Here is a 16027-nt window from a genome sequence, read left to right as displayed (position 1 = left end):
GTTAAACATCAAGCCATAAAAAAAATTATACCTCAGCCTGGAAGAGCTCCAAAATTGAATGGGCTATAAATTTTAGCCAAATTATTCAGAAAATACAAGGCAGAGTAAATTTGTAAGAACTAAAAAGATCAGCTGCTGCCTGTCATGCTGTTGAGATAGGTTATAGTAACCAGCTTGACCAAAACTTAGTTAGGACGGTCGATGGGTTTACCAGACCACTGCATCCAGGAGAAGATAGACTCAGATCCTTAATGAAATCATTCTGTATTTCAGTCACTTAACAAACGTTTCTTGAGGGGTTGTGTCTGTCTGCATCCTGGTTGCTGAGGATGGCAAGTTAAGACTCACATAGTCCATGCCCTTGAGGAGTCCTTGGTCAAGCAAACAGAAGAGATGGCTTGGAAAACATTCTATTGCAAAATAGTACAATGATGAATCATAATAAAGGGAAGTTGGTAGGCAATTGCGGTGCTGTTTGCAAAAGGGCTGCCCTTTCAGCTTGGAAATGATGTGTTGCTGACCCTGCATAAGGGGATTCTCCAAGCCCTATACTATGTTCTGTGGGGACTCTCAGGCAGTAGAAGGCTGTGTGGGAATTGCACATCATCTTATAGAGAAAGCCCAGATGTGACCGGGAGATACGAAGCCTGCCTGTCTGAAGGACGTGTTTTGTTGTAGAAGCTTTCATTTTTATAGCATTCAACATTGTTCACTATTGAGGGTGGATGTTGTGAGAATGCCGCCTCCCTCCTTATCTGGCAGAGCAGTTCCCGCCGGATGGCCTTTCTATTCCGCCTGGTGACGTGGGGTCAGCGTGAGACAACTGAAAAGTCAAAGATCCAGTCAATCAATATGTTATCTTCTTAAATTGTTATCAAATAAGACATTTTATTAATTTTAGAATTGAAAAGCCATCTCTCCCCTCCAGAGAGTTAACTGAATTGAAAGGCAGAAACAATATTAGTGAGATTCTTGATGGGATTGGAAAGCTCTACCATGTGAAATATCTGTAGGGGACAGGAGTCTATCTGTGGCATGAATTGATGATATAGGTGTTCTTTATTAGGACTGTGTCTCAACTTCCGGTTGACATCTCTAGGTGACCAGCGTCTTTCTGTACACGTCAGTGGTGGGAAGGCCATACTCCTGGTAAGTCCCCAAACAGAAATGACTCAAGTATTGTACGATGAATGGCTGCTGTCTTTGTACAAAATGACGTCAAGACTGAAGCAAGTTTCCAGATAATTCAACAGGAAGTTGGGTAATTTGCACATGCACATAAACAATTGAGGGATCAGACATGCTTGTTTCCCATGGGAATGGGCAGGTACACTGTGGCTTGACTTGAACCATTGCTCAGAATTTTTTCTCAGAAGGCATTCTGGCTGTCAAGTGGTGCCCAAATCACTGGTGTGAGCCTGGGGAAGCAGGCTCTGGCATATGGCCTGGAAGCTCATGCTAACACTAAGATACTGCAGTTTACAGCTCATGGGAGAGGATAGTGACAGATTATTGAGGGGAGGTGTAAAACACTCTCAAAATGTCTGTTAGTCTGGCCTTGTCCCATGACTGAAACTAGAGAGAAACTACATAGTACAACTCCCCCTCTTTTGAGAGCTTCCATGCCCACTAACACTGTAGTCTGCATGTTCAGCTTGAACACAATACTTCTCAAACTGACTGCAGAATCCAATCTTTCTACCTCTCTTACTCCATCCAATTTCCCTGCCAAATGCATTCTTCTGTCCCAGGGAAATCAGGTTTCTTAAAACTCATTTGCTTGGGTATTCACTTATACGTATTTAAATTAACAACTGAAATTTCCATCAGGAATTTAATGAAGTTCACTCTTTGTCAGTAGAAGGTGGAAAATATCAAGCATATGCATGATATAAAGTGAGACAAGACCCGGATATGATTAAAATAAAAATCATACTTTTTTAAATCAGAAAGCATTCCAAGAGAATTTTTACCTGTGGGATTTATGGGGTTTACCTTTAAAGAAATGTTGGTAATTCTAGGAGACACTCCCTCCTAGGAACATGGAATGCGCAGTACCCCTAATCAATACTGCATTGCTTATTCTGAATTCGGAACCTCCTGAGAAGGTCAAGCTTCACTCTCGCTGAAAGGATAAAGTGACAGGGAGAGATGCGGAGTCCAAGGATGTGAGGTCCCCTGGTGAATCATTAGCTACCAGGGAAAGATTAGGGATGGGTAAGCGGTTACGGTTTTCTTTTTCAAGTGTAATTAAGTTTATCAGGCAGCTCCAGAACAAAGTTCATAGACAAGTTGAAGATCTAGCAATTGATTCTTTTTTTTTTTTAATTTGTGTGTGTGTGTGTGTGTGTGTGTGTGTGTGGCCAGCTCAGCCCACCAGGGGGCGGGGCTGGCTGGCATGTGGTGCTGGGGGATTGAACCGCGGTCCCTGTGCTTTGCGAAGCTTGTTCCAAGTAGGTGCTTTAGACCACTGAGCCATCTCACCCGCCCTAGCAATTGATTCTTTTGAAAGGACTTGCTTAATGTGAGTGCCTTCTGTCTGGGGTGGGACTCCAGAGGGTCAAATGCCTGTTTGTAAGCTTAGCCTTAGAGCTCACCGCTGGGCTCTGCGCAGGAAGGGAAGGTGTTTTCCTGCCTATGTCTCTTTTTGTCCCTCCCGCCTGAATACTTTCATCCCCCCTACCCTTTGTCCCACAGACATACAGTTGTGGTGGGAAAGAACCACCAGTCAAGGCCCTTGCTGACCTCCGGCTTTCTTCCCCTCCTCCCAGCCCCACATCCCAGGTGCCCCTTCTTTCCAGTCTCAGGAACCCAAACTACTTTCTGAACATGCACGGCTCTTTCCTGCTGCAGGACGTTCCTTCTCCTGTGGGAACATTGTTCTGTAGATGTCTGCTTCTCTCCCTAGTCAGGAACAGCTTGACTCATCCCTCTGGGATGTTCTTCAGCACCTTTTCCCCTGTCTTGTCCATCATTCTTGAGTCATTTTTGGAGTGTACCTCTTGTGTGTCCTCCATGTCTGCAGGCCTTCTATTAGCACTGTCTGCACGTTTGTCCACTCTAGGTTCAAGTCTTGAGCACCTAAGACTGCGCCTAAGGACGCTGTTCTCTTTCAGCAACAAGCGCAGGGCTGCTTGAATTCGACTGGTTGGTCAACTGCCTAGATTAAATCCACTTTTTTTGTGTGCTTGCCAGGCAGCTCTGTGCTAGTTACTGAGCTATGTCTCCAGCCCTAAACCCACTTCTAATATGAGCAGCACATGGGATGTCTGAGGCGATGTTGCTCTTCCTCATATGGGCAGGGGCTCTCCTGTGGAGTGTGACTAGCGCCAGCTAAAGGAATAAAGCAGCTGTGTTCCCAGCCCACTGTCACTGCAGTGCGGTGTTGTGCAGGTGACTTGCAAGCTGGCTTACATTTGCAGAACGCTGTGAAATTTGCAGAACTGTCCTTAGCTACACAAAGGCAGCTAAGTATTTCTTTCTACTAAAAGAAACAACAAAACAAAACACTGTATGCCCTGAGTATTTGAGGTAATGGAAGACCTCAGTGTCCCCCTAAAAGGTCCAACAAAGCATTTCAGTCCCTATTGTCATGGACACCTTTGTGGCAGGTTCCTAATCTTTTCTTTTTCAAGTTTCTTTCAAAGGATTGTGAAGAAGTCTTTAATTAACTATTAAAACAAGTGTTCTAACATGGAAGACAAGGTTTAGAAAATCCCCTTAATGCCCGGAACTGGATTTTCTCCTGACTGATATACCAGTGTATACTCTAACCAAATTTAGCTTTAATTGCACTGGGGGTGGGAGGTCAAGAGAGGCTGAGAGCTAGAAAAAGCCTTAATTTGCATCAGCCCCAATTTTAATGAAGTTGGCTTAAGAGTGACGATGAGAGGGTCCTACAGTATTTATTCATTTATGCATGTATTTATTGACATAAGGTCCTCCTCTGAAATTCAGGCTGGCCTTGAACTCGCTGTGTAGTCCAGACTGGCCTCAAACTCAAAGTAATCTTCCTCCCTCAGTCTTCCGAGTGCAGGGATTACAGATGTGCACCACCCCACCCTACTAAAGCTAGAGAAACAGACAGAAGGGAATCAGTACCCTGTTAAGCAGCACCCTGGCCACGTCCAGTTTATTCAAATGCTGTAGCTATGTGATTACCACAGGGCCCCTGGGTGCTACAAGTGAGTTTGTCTCTCTCTCTCTCTCTCTCTCTCTCTCTCTCTCTCTCTCTCTCTCTCTCTCTCTCTCTTTCTCTCCCCCCTCCCCTCCCCCTCCCCCTTAATGAGGCAAAATTGGGTTATAGTTCTAATGGCAAGGAAAGAAAAACCACAGCTTGCTCTAACTTTTTTAGCTCAATGTTTAATATTCAATATGGCGCACAGTTTGTTGAGAAAATAAGGTACATGTTTTGTCATTCTCCTTATAGATTTTAGTCAACACATGGAGGTGTTTGAAATGATCTGCTAATCCGGTTTCCTCTCCTTGAACCATCTGGTTCAAATTCTGTCTACCTGCTTGGGGCGCACAGTCTTGTCTGAGTGTACATATAAGGAAGTCACAACTCATTAACAGTTTAGGGAAAATCCCCGTGGAAGTGGAGGGCTTTACTATTGTGGTAGGCTTCCTCTTGGGAGCAAATTAGATAGGACTTTGCTGTAAACCAAAGAAACTTGAGGGTTTTGGGAAGACCTGAGTGCTCTTGAAAAAAAAAAAAAGAACTCATTTAAAAGCTTTTATTCGAAAAGAGAACAAGTCCTTTTAAACCATTAGCTCCAGCGGTCAAGTGCAATGAACAGAAAGTGCCTGTTGGCTAAGAATGGGCCGCTGACCCAACTTCAGGAGAGACCGTTGCTTAGCGTAGCAGTCCTCTATCAGAGCCTGAGGTCAGCCAAGCCAGATGCTTGGTTTTCTTTTTTCTTTTTGTGGAACCGGGGATTGAACTCAGGCCCTTGAGTTTGCCAGGCAAGTGCTTATTCTACTGAGCCATCTCCCCGGCCCGACTCAGTGTTCTTGTCACCCCTGTTTTAGAGGCTAGACAAGCTAACTAGCCTTTCTTCCAGTCCCTTTCAAGCAGAAGTGTGTCCATGTCAAAAGGTTTTGACCAAAGACTTAGAAGTCAAAGCTTGCTGGGAGTTCCTGGGAGATATTTCTCTTTCTTAATAACAGGGAAAGGGGTCCCTGGACCTATCTTCTTTCTTTTATTCTTAGACCCAGTGAGCAAGACTGGATGTAGAAGTGATGTCTGAAACAGGGGTAACCATTTTATTTTTTTAAAAAATATTCTTTATTTATTTATTTATTTATTTATGTGTGTGTGTGTGTGGCCAGCTCAGCCCACCAGGGAGCGGGGCTGGCTGGCATGTGGTGCTGGGGGATTAGAACTGTGGTCCCTGTGCTTTGCTAAACTTGTTCTAAGTAGGTGCTTTAGACCACTGAGCCATCTCACCAGCCCGGGGTAACCATTTTATAAGCATAAGGAAGAAGCTGTAAAAATTGCAGACAGCAGCCTGAGTTTGAGGAGGTTCTGAGCACAAACTTGCCACTGTCCCCCTCTGGATTTCTCCCTTTTTATTTAGGGCACTTCATTGCTTACTTGGAGCTGAGCGTGATCCTATAGCTGACATAAATTCTGCCTGGTTGCTTCCTACTGTATTCTTGAGCTCTGTATCGGGTTTCAACTAACCGCGGACTGAAAATACTTTCGGTACAGGGGTTGCCTGTACTGAACTTGCACTAGCTTCTTTTTTTTTTTTTTTTTCCTTTTGGTGGTACTGGGGATTGAACTCAGGACCTTGTGCTTGCCAGGCAAGTGCTTATTCTACTGAGCTATCTCCCCAGCCCTGTACTAGCTTCTCTTGCCTTGTTAGTCCTAAGCAAAATGGTGTATCAACTATTTACATAGCATTTGCATGCATTACGTATTCTAAATGTGTAATATAGAGATGACTTAAAGTAAGCTAGAGGAGGTGTGTAGTTATATGCAAATATTATGCTATCTTATATAAGGGGTTTGAATTTCTGCAGATTTTGGTGTGCAGGGGGGCCCGGGACTAGTTCCCCAAGGATAACAAGAGATGATTGAAATTCTTTTGTTTTTACCTTGGGAAAGATATTCATGAGTTGGGGGCTGGTGAGATGGCTCAGTGGTCTAAAGCACCTACTTAGAACAAGCTTGGCAGAGCACAGGGACCGCGGTTCAATCCCCCAGCACCACACGCCAGCCAGCCCCGCCCCCTGGTGGGCTGAGCTGGCCACACACACACACACAAATAAAATTAAAAAATATATATATATTCATGAGTGGAGTAACTGTAGTCAGCTTTTTTTCATCCACCTTGGCACCGGAGTCTTCCGTGCAGAAGTTTGGGCTCCACCACATGGTAGATTATCTTACACCCTCTTTCCAGTTGCTTGCATCTCCCCACTTTTCCTAAGCACTTTGCCTCAGCGCCACAAGTCTCATCTTACACAAAGTCAGTTCAGAGGTGTAACATAACCTTCAGAAGTGACACACATGTTTATAGCGTCTGACATTTTAAGGAAGATCTTTGGTGACAAAGAAATAAAGAAGAGAGTCCTTAAGAGTAGATGCAGATGTTGTTTCCTGGATTTAAAACAGTATATAAGATCTGAAAATAAAAGTCCTGTCATAAACACTGCCACTTTTCCTGAACTGGATTTTACTTGGTGAACAACGACAAGAAAAGAAAGAGTGCTTCCCATAGGATGGAATAGAAAATAAGGCTGCAAAAATTTGTGTTCAGGGTTGGTTTTCCCCTAGAGACGCACTGTTCAAAGACAAAGAATCTTTTCTACAAGTTTTTCTTCTGCCTTCGATAAATCTCAAAGACAAGTCCCGGGTCTAACAGGTCAAAGGCCTGCTCCACCAGAGCTTCCTTTGGGCCCTGGCCTGCTTGGCAGGAAGTGGTACATTTCCTCTGCAGGCGGGTGGAAGCCCTCCTGGGGCAGAGCAGGAGGAGGGAAGGCAACCACTGGGACCACTCCGAGTCTGATTTAAATCAGCCCACTGGGAAGGGTTGCCTAGAGCTGAGATCTTGTCGGGGGCAGTGGGGACCGGACACTGCTCATTCTTTTTCAGATAGAACCAGACCTGCAGGAGCATTCTGCAGAACCCAGGTGGCTGAATGCCTGGAGGCAGTGCTCTTCCATAGGCATTTTGCCTATCCCTGAGACCTTAATAAGATTTCCATGGGGCCGGGGAGATAGCTCAGTAGAATAAGTGCCTGCCTGGCAAGCACAGGGTCCTGAGTTCAATCCCGGGTAAAAGATTTCCATGAAATGAAGTTTCCTAGGTTTGACTTGGGGAAACACCACTGACTTAAAAGTAAACAAGTTCTGTCCCTATAGTGATTCTTTAAGTGAGGGCTTAGTCCCCAGCAAACCCCAAATTTCCTTACAAGCAAACATACATTTTTTTTTTTTTTCCCTGCTGGTGCAACAAAATGTTCCTCAAACAGTAGCAAACTGCCCTAGCAAATAACTTGGGGGAACCATACAGTGAGAAGTTTGTTGCAGAATCCATCTTCCTCCTCTTCTTCTTTTATTTCTCTTCTTTTCTAATATATTTTATAGAGTATACAGGACCTATAAGGTCTTGCTATGTAGATCGGACTCAGTGCTTCTGTTTTCAGTCTAGCAAGCGCTGGGATTACAGAAGTACACACTACCACGCCCAGTTTCAGTCGCGAACTCAGAGCGCCCGGCATGGGCCCGACACAGCAGGCCAGGTCCGAACCCCCTGCTGCTGCGCTCTGCCTAAACAGGCACTTTAGTCTGCTGAGCTGTCTGGTCCCCCTCCTCTTCTTTAATCTCTTTGAGCTACAAGAGTAAGAACAGCCGACTATACCTGGCTACTTGCATTTCATCTGTGCCTAGCCCAGCTCTTCACCAGAAAAGCAGGCATTGAACAAGCATTTGTTGCCTGAAGCCGCGTCAGTGGACAGGAAAACTACGGGCTAGCGCAAAGATTATGCAGCGCCAGTTACATTATTCTACCTTTACTTAGAGGCAAAGCCAAGTTTACCTTTTTGGAGGGAGAAAAAGCTTCAGAGAATCTGGTAGTGTTTACACAGGACAGGAAACTCTTGGCAAAACGGCAGGCAGCTGTATTTTGTGGAATCATAGGCGTTACCCTCGGCATTCATGGAGAAAGCTGCTAGCTTCCCCCTCTTTGTTTGGTCTTGAAATAAAACCAATGGCTAATTCTTTTGTTGGAAGAGAAAAGAATTTGAAAGTGATTGTTCATTTTTAAAAGAAATCACTCCTTTTCTTTTTCTTTTCTCTGTTTTTCTGCCAGCTGGATGAGCCATGATTAAGATCTCTATTCTTTTTAATACTCTTTAACACACTGCATGGGCTGACAGATTGCGGATCAGCACCCCCTCTCTAGAATTTCTTTATAGCATTAAGCTAGTGTCTGTGATTAGCTGCTTCGGGGTATCTGGGAGGCCCCACTACTTGGCCTTGTAGCTGGGGCTCAGAAATCATACCCCCCAATTAGGGCTGGCCAGATAGCTCACAGCACTAAAGCAACTGTTTAGGCGGAGAGCAGCGGTCGGGTTCGGTTCCCAACCTGCCGTGCTGGCCCCGCCCCTGGGGCTCGCTGAGACAGATTGAGACTGGGCGTGGTCCCAGCTGAGGCGGAAGACAGGAAGTCACTATGAGTCCGAGCAACATTGAGACTCTGTAGACCCTGTAACAAATGCATTAAAAAAAGGAAGAAAGAAATGTGGGAGGTGCAGAGCAGGGCTTGAAAGCAGGGGCTCCTCATGGCCTTGCTCCCACCCCTTTCCTCTTTGCAACCAGGCTGTAAACACTACAGTTTGGCTTCCCTCACTAGGGCCATAGAGACCAGAATCCTTCTCCCCATAATTCTCTGAGCCACGTCATCTTAATGTAACTCATAAGAACCACCTGCAGGAGAGGTTTGCCCCTTCCCAGAAAGAGGAACGTCACACACAGCAGCTGAGAAGAATCCAGAATTCATACCAGCCTTGCTGGGGTCCCCTCTAGTCTGTTCTCCTCCCCCAGTCCCATCTCTATGCAGCTATTTGTTTAAGTCTTCATTTCTGAAGACTTCCATGTCATGGAGGATTTGAATTAAGTAACTCTTCTGGTTTTGTTGTTGTTTGTTTTTTCTCTTTTGTTAACCTGCCTTTTTATTTATTTATTTATTTATTATTTTTGGGTTTTGGTGCCAAGGACCAAACCCAGGGCTTCTATCTTGTTAGGCAAGCATTCTACTGCTGAACCAAATCCCCAACCCCTTAACCTGCCTTTTGTTACAGAATTTCAGTTGTGACCCTGATGATGGATGAGAGGTGTCACACCTTTCTGTCCCTGTGGTAGGACAGAAATTAATTGATTCTTAGTTAATGAATTCCTCATTAATTCTTCCTGCATCTTCCATCCTGACTGATGGTGCCGAATCCATCCACTCATGCACAACGAGACTTGAATCTTCCTTCTCTTTCTCTCTCTGTTTGACTCCTTGTATGTAAATATCAGGACTACTTCAGAGTTGCTCTCAGAGACAGCTTCTTCCCCTGGTCTTTGGGCAGCCCTCACCATGCTTGTGTGTGGACTCATCTCCCTCACTAATGCCCTCCTTCTTCAGGGTACCATGTTCCTAATGACCTCTCCTCATTAACTGCCAGAGTGACCTTTTAGAACAAGATAGAACACAAGATAGCTCCTGCGCTTCAAACCGAAGCCCCTCAGCCTCCCTGACAGCAGATCCCGCAGAGTGGAAGGCCAGTGATTCATCCTTTCCTTAGATTCCACTCACTGGAGAAAAATGAGCCCATATCCCCACCTACACAGACCATGTCACAACTGTTCTCCACAGGACCTACACATTTCAGACTGCTTTGCACAGGTGACATTCCTGCAGGGTCTGACTTTCCCGGCCCTTCAAGGTCATTTCCTACTGTGTTCTTCTCACATTGGTTTCTGGAAAAATCCCCCAAACCCACCATGGTTCACCTTGCTATGCATTTGATATGCTCCACTATTTCCTTTTCTTCAGATGCTTTTCTTATTTATTTATGTCTTCTTTCTTCTTTGAGACAGGGTCTCACTATGCAGTTCAGGCAGGCCATAAACTCACTTTGTTGCCCAGGTGGCCTTAAACTTGCAGCGATCCTCTTGCCACAGCCTCCTGAGTGCTGGTGCTCCACCAAGCCTGGCCAGATATCATTTTTGCTTTTTGGTGGTACTGGAGCTTGTTCTGGGCCTCACACATGCTAGGCCAGTACTCTACTTGGAGCTACGCCCCAGCCTCCTGTTTCCTTTCCTTGATGAGATCAGACATACAGGCGAGTCCCTAATAAACCAGTGAGATTCAGAACCTTATATGCAACTTCACAGGGAGAAGGGTGTCATTTTCTGAGCCCCCAACAATCTTCTACTCCATGTGTAAACCTCTGTCAGACGCTTTCCTTGAGACTTACGGGCTCATCAAGCAGAAACAGCCACTTTGGAGCATCTTGATGTCACCAGTCCCTGCATCAGGCCCTGTAATTTTTACCTGGTATCTTCGGTACCATAAGAAATGATGGCTGAGGGTTGTCTTGGGGTGGATTATTATGCATCAAAAGCAAGCTGATAACAGCCGCCTGTATGATAGGCACTTAATTCAGTAAATGAGCAAGTTGGTAATCCCTGAAGGTATTTTACTTTTCTCTACCAGCTGAAAGGAAAGGAGGTGATGTTTTGTGATAAAGTGACCTTGTTTAGCAGGTGCTGATGGATGGATGCCACTGGGGAATACCAGGGACTCTGTCCTTTCCTGTGCCATCCAGGGACTCCACGGGCAGATGGTAGTGGGCAGCCTGCTCCGGTAGTGCTGCTCTGAACTCCAGCTCCACAGACCTGGAGCTGGATGTCACCTGGCAGGTCGTAAGTATCCAAGACTTACCTGATTAGGTGTCCGATTGCCTGGTGCAAAGCCTGACACTGATCGTATATCCTCTTAAGTGTGAGTCTTCTCATCTTGCCATTTTTTTCCTCCAAAAAAGCAAGAGTACAATGCTAATGTTTTTTTCTTAAAAATATATGCATCGCCTAGGTTAGTAGGAAAGTGAAACAACTCTGTGGGACACTGTAAAGGTAGAGATATTTCATTGTACGTCTTCTCAAGCCCATGGAAATGTGCAATACCACGAGTGAGCCTTAATGGAAAATGTGGGCTTCGGGTGATAATAACGTGCCAGTGCAGGGCCCTCAACTGGAACAAATGGTGGAGGCGGCTGTTTGTGTGAGGACCAGGAGTACGTGGGAGAGCTCTGCACCGGCCACTTAACTTGGCTGTCGGCCTGAAGCTGCTCTAAAAAAACAGTCGTGAAGAATCCGCACAGGATGTGGGGCGAGCACAGCTGCTGCGGAGCAGGATGTTTGGCGCGGATGTCAGTCCTCTTCGTCTCCAGGGCAGGCCGCCTGCCTCCTTGCCATCCCTTCTTCTCTTGCATCCCCAGCCTCCTCCACCTCACTGGCTCTCTTGGCTTGCCCTGTCGACAAACACGAGGCTCTCCCCGCAAGAGCTTGCCTTGACTACGCTTCCACTCAGGCTCCGCCACCACTCCTTCTATTCTGGAGCCCATGGGCACAGTCCTGGGCCAGCTCCGCACCCTGGCTCTGCTCCCAGAGACTCCCCTCACCATTGCTCCACCTCAGTCAACTCCGACCTTCCTATTGCCAAACTAAGAGGAAAGTTCATCCCGCAGCTAATTTTTATCACTGTGCCTTTGAAATGCCGCTGTCTCCTCTTAGCTGTAGTCACCTCAAGCTGTCCTGGTTCTCTTCCTACCCTGCTAATGACATCATCTCACCTTTCGTCCTTCTTTTTACCTCAGGATTGACACCAAAGTCCCACCCATCCCTTGAAATCCAGCCCAGTTTCTATTCTGCCAACTCCAGTGCCATCTCCACACTCCCTGCTTGTCAGGTCACTATTCCAAGCCTCTGTTTCTTCCTCTGCAAGGAGGAGCTCTCAAGAGTCTAGGTCACAGGATCATGAGGCTTCTGTGAGAGGAATTTAACACACTGTCCGCCAATGATGAAGGTCTGAAATGGTGTGGGCCATCATTTTGTTTCCAGCTGGAGCCAGTATCTTGATAGTTTCTGAGAGATCCTGAGGTGGTTGGAAGCAAAAGAGGGAGTTGGTTAATCATCCTTTATTCTTTTCCAGCTGTTGTCACATCCTTTGTGCTTTATATTCCTCTCCTGCACAATAATGTGAGAATTCAGAACAACTCGGTCTAGCAATACAAAGTCACACAAAGCTGCCCTTTGCCTGTCTGATGCAGACTGGGAATAAGGAAGTCCCTACCCTCTTCCAGTTTTCTGCTGGGCTTGAGGTGGAGGTTGACTGAAACAATTCCACACCGAGGATGAGACTTAGGCTTTGTGACGAAACACAGCCAGTCTGGTGTTTGGGTTGGTTTAAGGCCCAATTCAATGCGTGTTTCTAGTTACAGTTTGACTTTATGGTATCCTAAATCTCTGAGGGGATGGCCTTACTGGCACCAATGAGATTGTGCAGGTGGTTTTGTGTCCTAACAGCTTCTTCATGAGGACACGGCTGGCTCTGTGGGCCAGCATTCCACAGCTGCCAGGTCTATCCTCCCCCGAAGTTAGCATGACTTGTCCCCATGTGTCCCTTTCCTAGCAACAAAAGGGAATTTGGACTGGGTGACCTCTAAAGTGCCTCTGACCTTGAAACCTTGTGAGGTGGGGGTTACAACAGCAGCACAAACCCGAGATCGGCATTGGCACTGAAGCCAGCCTGTTTGGCTGGTTAGTGTTAATCAGTAAACAGTTGCTAAGACAATATTTGAGAGGCAGGTTCTAGTGGATTAAGGCGGAGGTGAGGTAGAAGAAAGTGTTCTTTGAGAACAATCATTAAAGGGAGCATAAAATCGGCCCAGCTCCTGCCCCACCTTTCCTGGGCAACCTTCCCCAGTGCTCTGTGGCCTCTCTGCACGTGTCACACACTTATGCATAGCGTGCTGTGTATGTGAAGCATGATGGACCTCCGACCCACCATGTGGGTTCACTTTGTTTTCTAAAATGACCTATTTGTTTTGTGGTTGCCAAAGAGGTTTTAACCTACTTCTTGAGATTAGTGTGACCTTCCTGGCCTTATACATTTTGAGGAATTGTCCCATTTCTCCCACGACCTAGTTCCGTAGTAGGGAGGGGGTAGCCTGAAAGTGAAAGTTTCCAGCGGCTGCAGTGGAAGCCTTCTGTGACAGGCAGGGGAAGGTCCTCCCTCTCCTCGGGGTAAGTCCTTGAGAAATGACAGCCTAGCTCTTTCCCTAACATTCCTGAACCCTCAAATCCATTGCTTCTTGAGCTGAATTCTTTTGTAGTTGGTTTCTAAGAATGCCTAAGTATAAAAGATATCCTGGCAGGTGGGAGCTCCGTCTTCTGTTTGCCCTTGGGGAGTACACACTTCCTGTCTTTAACTCTGATTCCCATCTCTCAGCTGGGTTCTAGCGGTAGCTTGGAGTGTAAGGATGGCTGCTGGGGCAGTAAACTTTTCAATTTCATGCAGATTTGGTGATGGATGTATTTTCTAGGGAATGGGTTCATCCCTTTAAACATCTTCTTGTTAGTCAGATGCTACCCATGATTCTGCCACATATGTTTTGTGCAGAGTTATTTACGTAACAGCATTCTAGATCTTACAAGAGAAAAGCAGGGCAAACCGGCCATTTGTTTGGGGGCCTCAAGCTCAAGGGCAAAACTCAAATTTTGATGTTTTTAGCACAAACTTATTTAGGGCAAGCGGTCAAATTCTCAACACTAATATTGCCTCCTATTCTAGCTGAACAATGTGCCACCCTCATTGGCAAAATCTGAGGGTGGGGAGGTTGACTTATGGTTAAGGGTCTTCAGAATTGGGAGGACCAGGCTTCATAAAGGCTCTTTGGAAAGTCTGAGGCATGGTCTGGTTCTGGTGGAGAATTTGAAGCAAAGAAGTAAGAAAGCGTTCATTTTCTTCAGTAAGCTTGAAAATAAAAAAGCTGGGAGACTTTTCTTGAGATGCAGGCCACTCACACAGTGTCAAAGCCAGACAAAAGAACCAATATCTTCATCTTAAGTTACTTTTTTTCATTGCTGAGACAAAATACTGGACACCCCAAGTTAAAGGAAGAAAAGTTTATTTCGGATCACAGTTTACTGAGGCTTCAGTCTGTAGTCAGCTGGCTCCAAGGCAGGGCGGCACAGGGCAGGGGGGCATCGCAGAGGAACAATAGTTCACGGCAGGCAGAAAACAGCAAAAAGCAGCACACTGTATGCATCCAGCAACAAGAGTCCCCAGCTGCCCTCTTTCTTCCCTTAGGTTCTGCCCAGGCTGCCTACCTTGAAGGCGCAGAACACTCACACCCAGGATGACAGACTCTTATCTACACTTACCTCTATGCCAGGACAATCAGTGGACTAGTTTAGTAACCACACACCTTTGATCCCAGCATCACACCTTAGATCCAACCAGCTCTGAAAAGCCCCACCCACGACCACATGAGGCTTTGAGGGGCGTCTAGACACAGCTGTAACAACCCTACTCTCCTGCCAAGAAGGGCCTGCAGCAGATTTCTAGAGAAAACATCATGACATCTGTATTTCTCAATGAGAGATCAACTTTAATCTTCCACTTTAAGCAGGGTTTAAAGTTCTTTCTGACAAGAAATTTAGCTCACAGGTCTTCAATTTGATGAACAGTGCGAGAGGACAGTGCTTATTGGTGAGTAGGAACTGGGACATTGTGCGGCCTTGCAGGGGGTTATCTGGCAACAAAGACTAGGAAACTACGTACATGTGGTTAGAAAGTGGCTATGAGGCAGGTGCTGCTCAGCAGAAAGCAGTGTCACCGACTTGAGAGGCACACCTGAGGCTCTCGGTCCAGACCAGGCCTCTTTAATACTGGCGCAGCATTTGTTATGGCTTGGTACTAAAGAGAAATTAAAACTAAGGTAAGAGGCAGTTGCTGGACTGGCTCTATCAAGGCAAACCTATTATTCTAGTACTCTAGGAGGCTGAAGTAGGAAGATGGAAAGCTCAAGCTCAAGCTCAGCCCGGGAAGTTGAGTGACTTAGAAGGCTCTGGGTTCATTCTGCAGTGCCACCAACCAATTGACCAACCAACCAACCAACCAACCAACCGGCCAGCCAGCCAGCCATTGTACATCTCTTATGTTTTTGGACTATTTCTTTGCCATGAACAACTCATCTTACATTTAAAATAGATTATTTCCAACAACCCATTATTTGAAATAGATTATTCGAAATCGCCTAGAGAGAGCTGCTCCCACCCTGTGCTTGCACACTGAAACTTGTGGCTTCTCCAGCCACACAAACAAACGAGCACAAAACACTGTGGCACACAAACATTGAAACAACCAGACAGCCCGGGTGCTTGGTGGGCAGAGCAAACACACTGCTTCCTGGTCATCTTGTAAGCTCTGAGGCTTGCGCTCCTTATGAAGCTGGGCTTGGCACAACCTATATGAACCCAGCTCCGGAGTTGATGTGGCCCTCAGGTCAGAAGCCGCCACTTAGAGCCCCGGCCCCATGGCCTGAGGATGGGTTGTGCAGCTGCACCCTGTGACACTCAACATCAATAGGGGCCTGATAAGGGCACACGCTGAGGATGAGATGAACCCATGCCTTTCTGGGATCCAGGACCTGATGCTTCGCTTCCTGACCAGGAAAAAAAAATCCCTTCTTTTTAGTTTTAGGGCCGGCCAGATAGCTCAGCAGACTAAAGCATCTGCTTAAGCAGCCACAGAGACTGGGTTTGATTCCAGGTGTGCTGTGCCAGCCCCACCCCCAGGGCATGCCGAGACTGTGGCAATTGAGACTGGGCATGGTGTACCTGTAATCCCAGTGCCTGGGAAGCTGAAAACAAGAGGATCACTATGAGTCCGATCTGTGTAGTGAGACCCTGTAGGCCCTTTACTGAATAAAAACATTTTTAAAACATTAATTAATTAATTAAT

Source organism: Octodon degus, unplaced genomic scaffold (assembly GCF_000260255.1).
Source record: "Octodon degus isolate 3935 unplaced genomic scaffold, OctDeg1.0 scaffold00177, whole genome shotgun sequence".
NCBI lineage: Eukaryota > Metazoa > Chordata > Mammalia > Rodentia > Octodontidae > Octodon > Octodon degus.
This window is presented reverse-complemented; position numbering follows the sequence as displayed.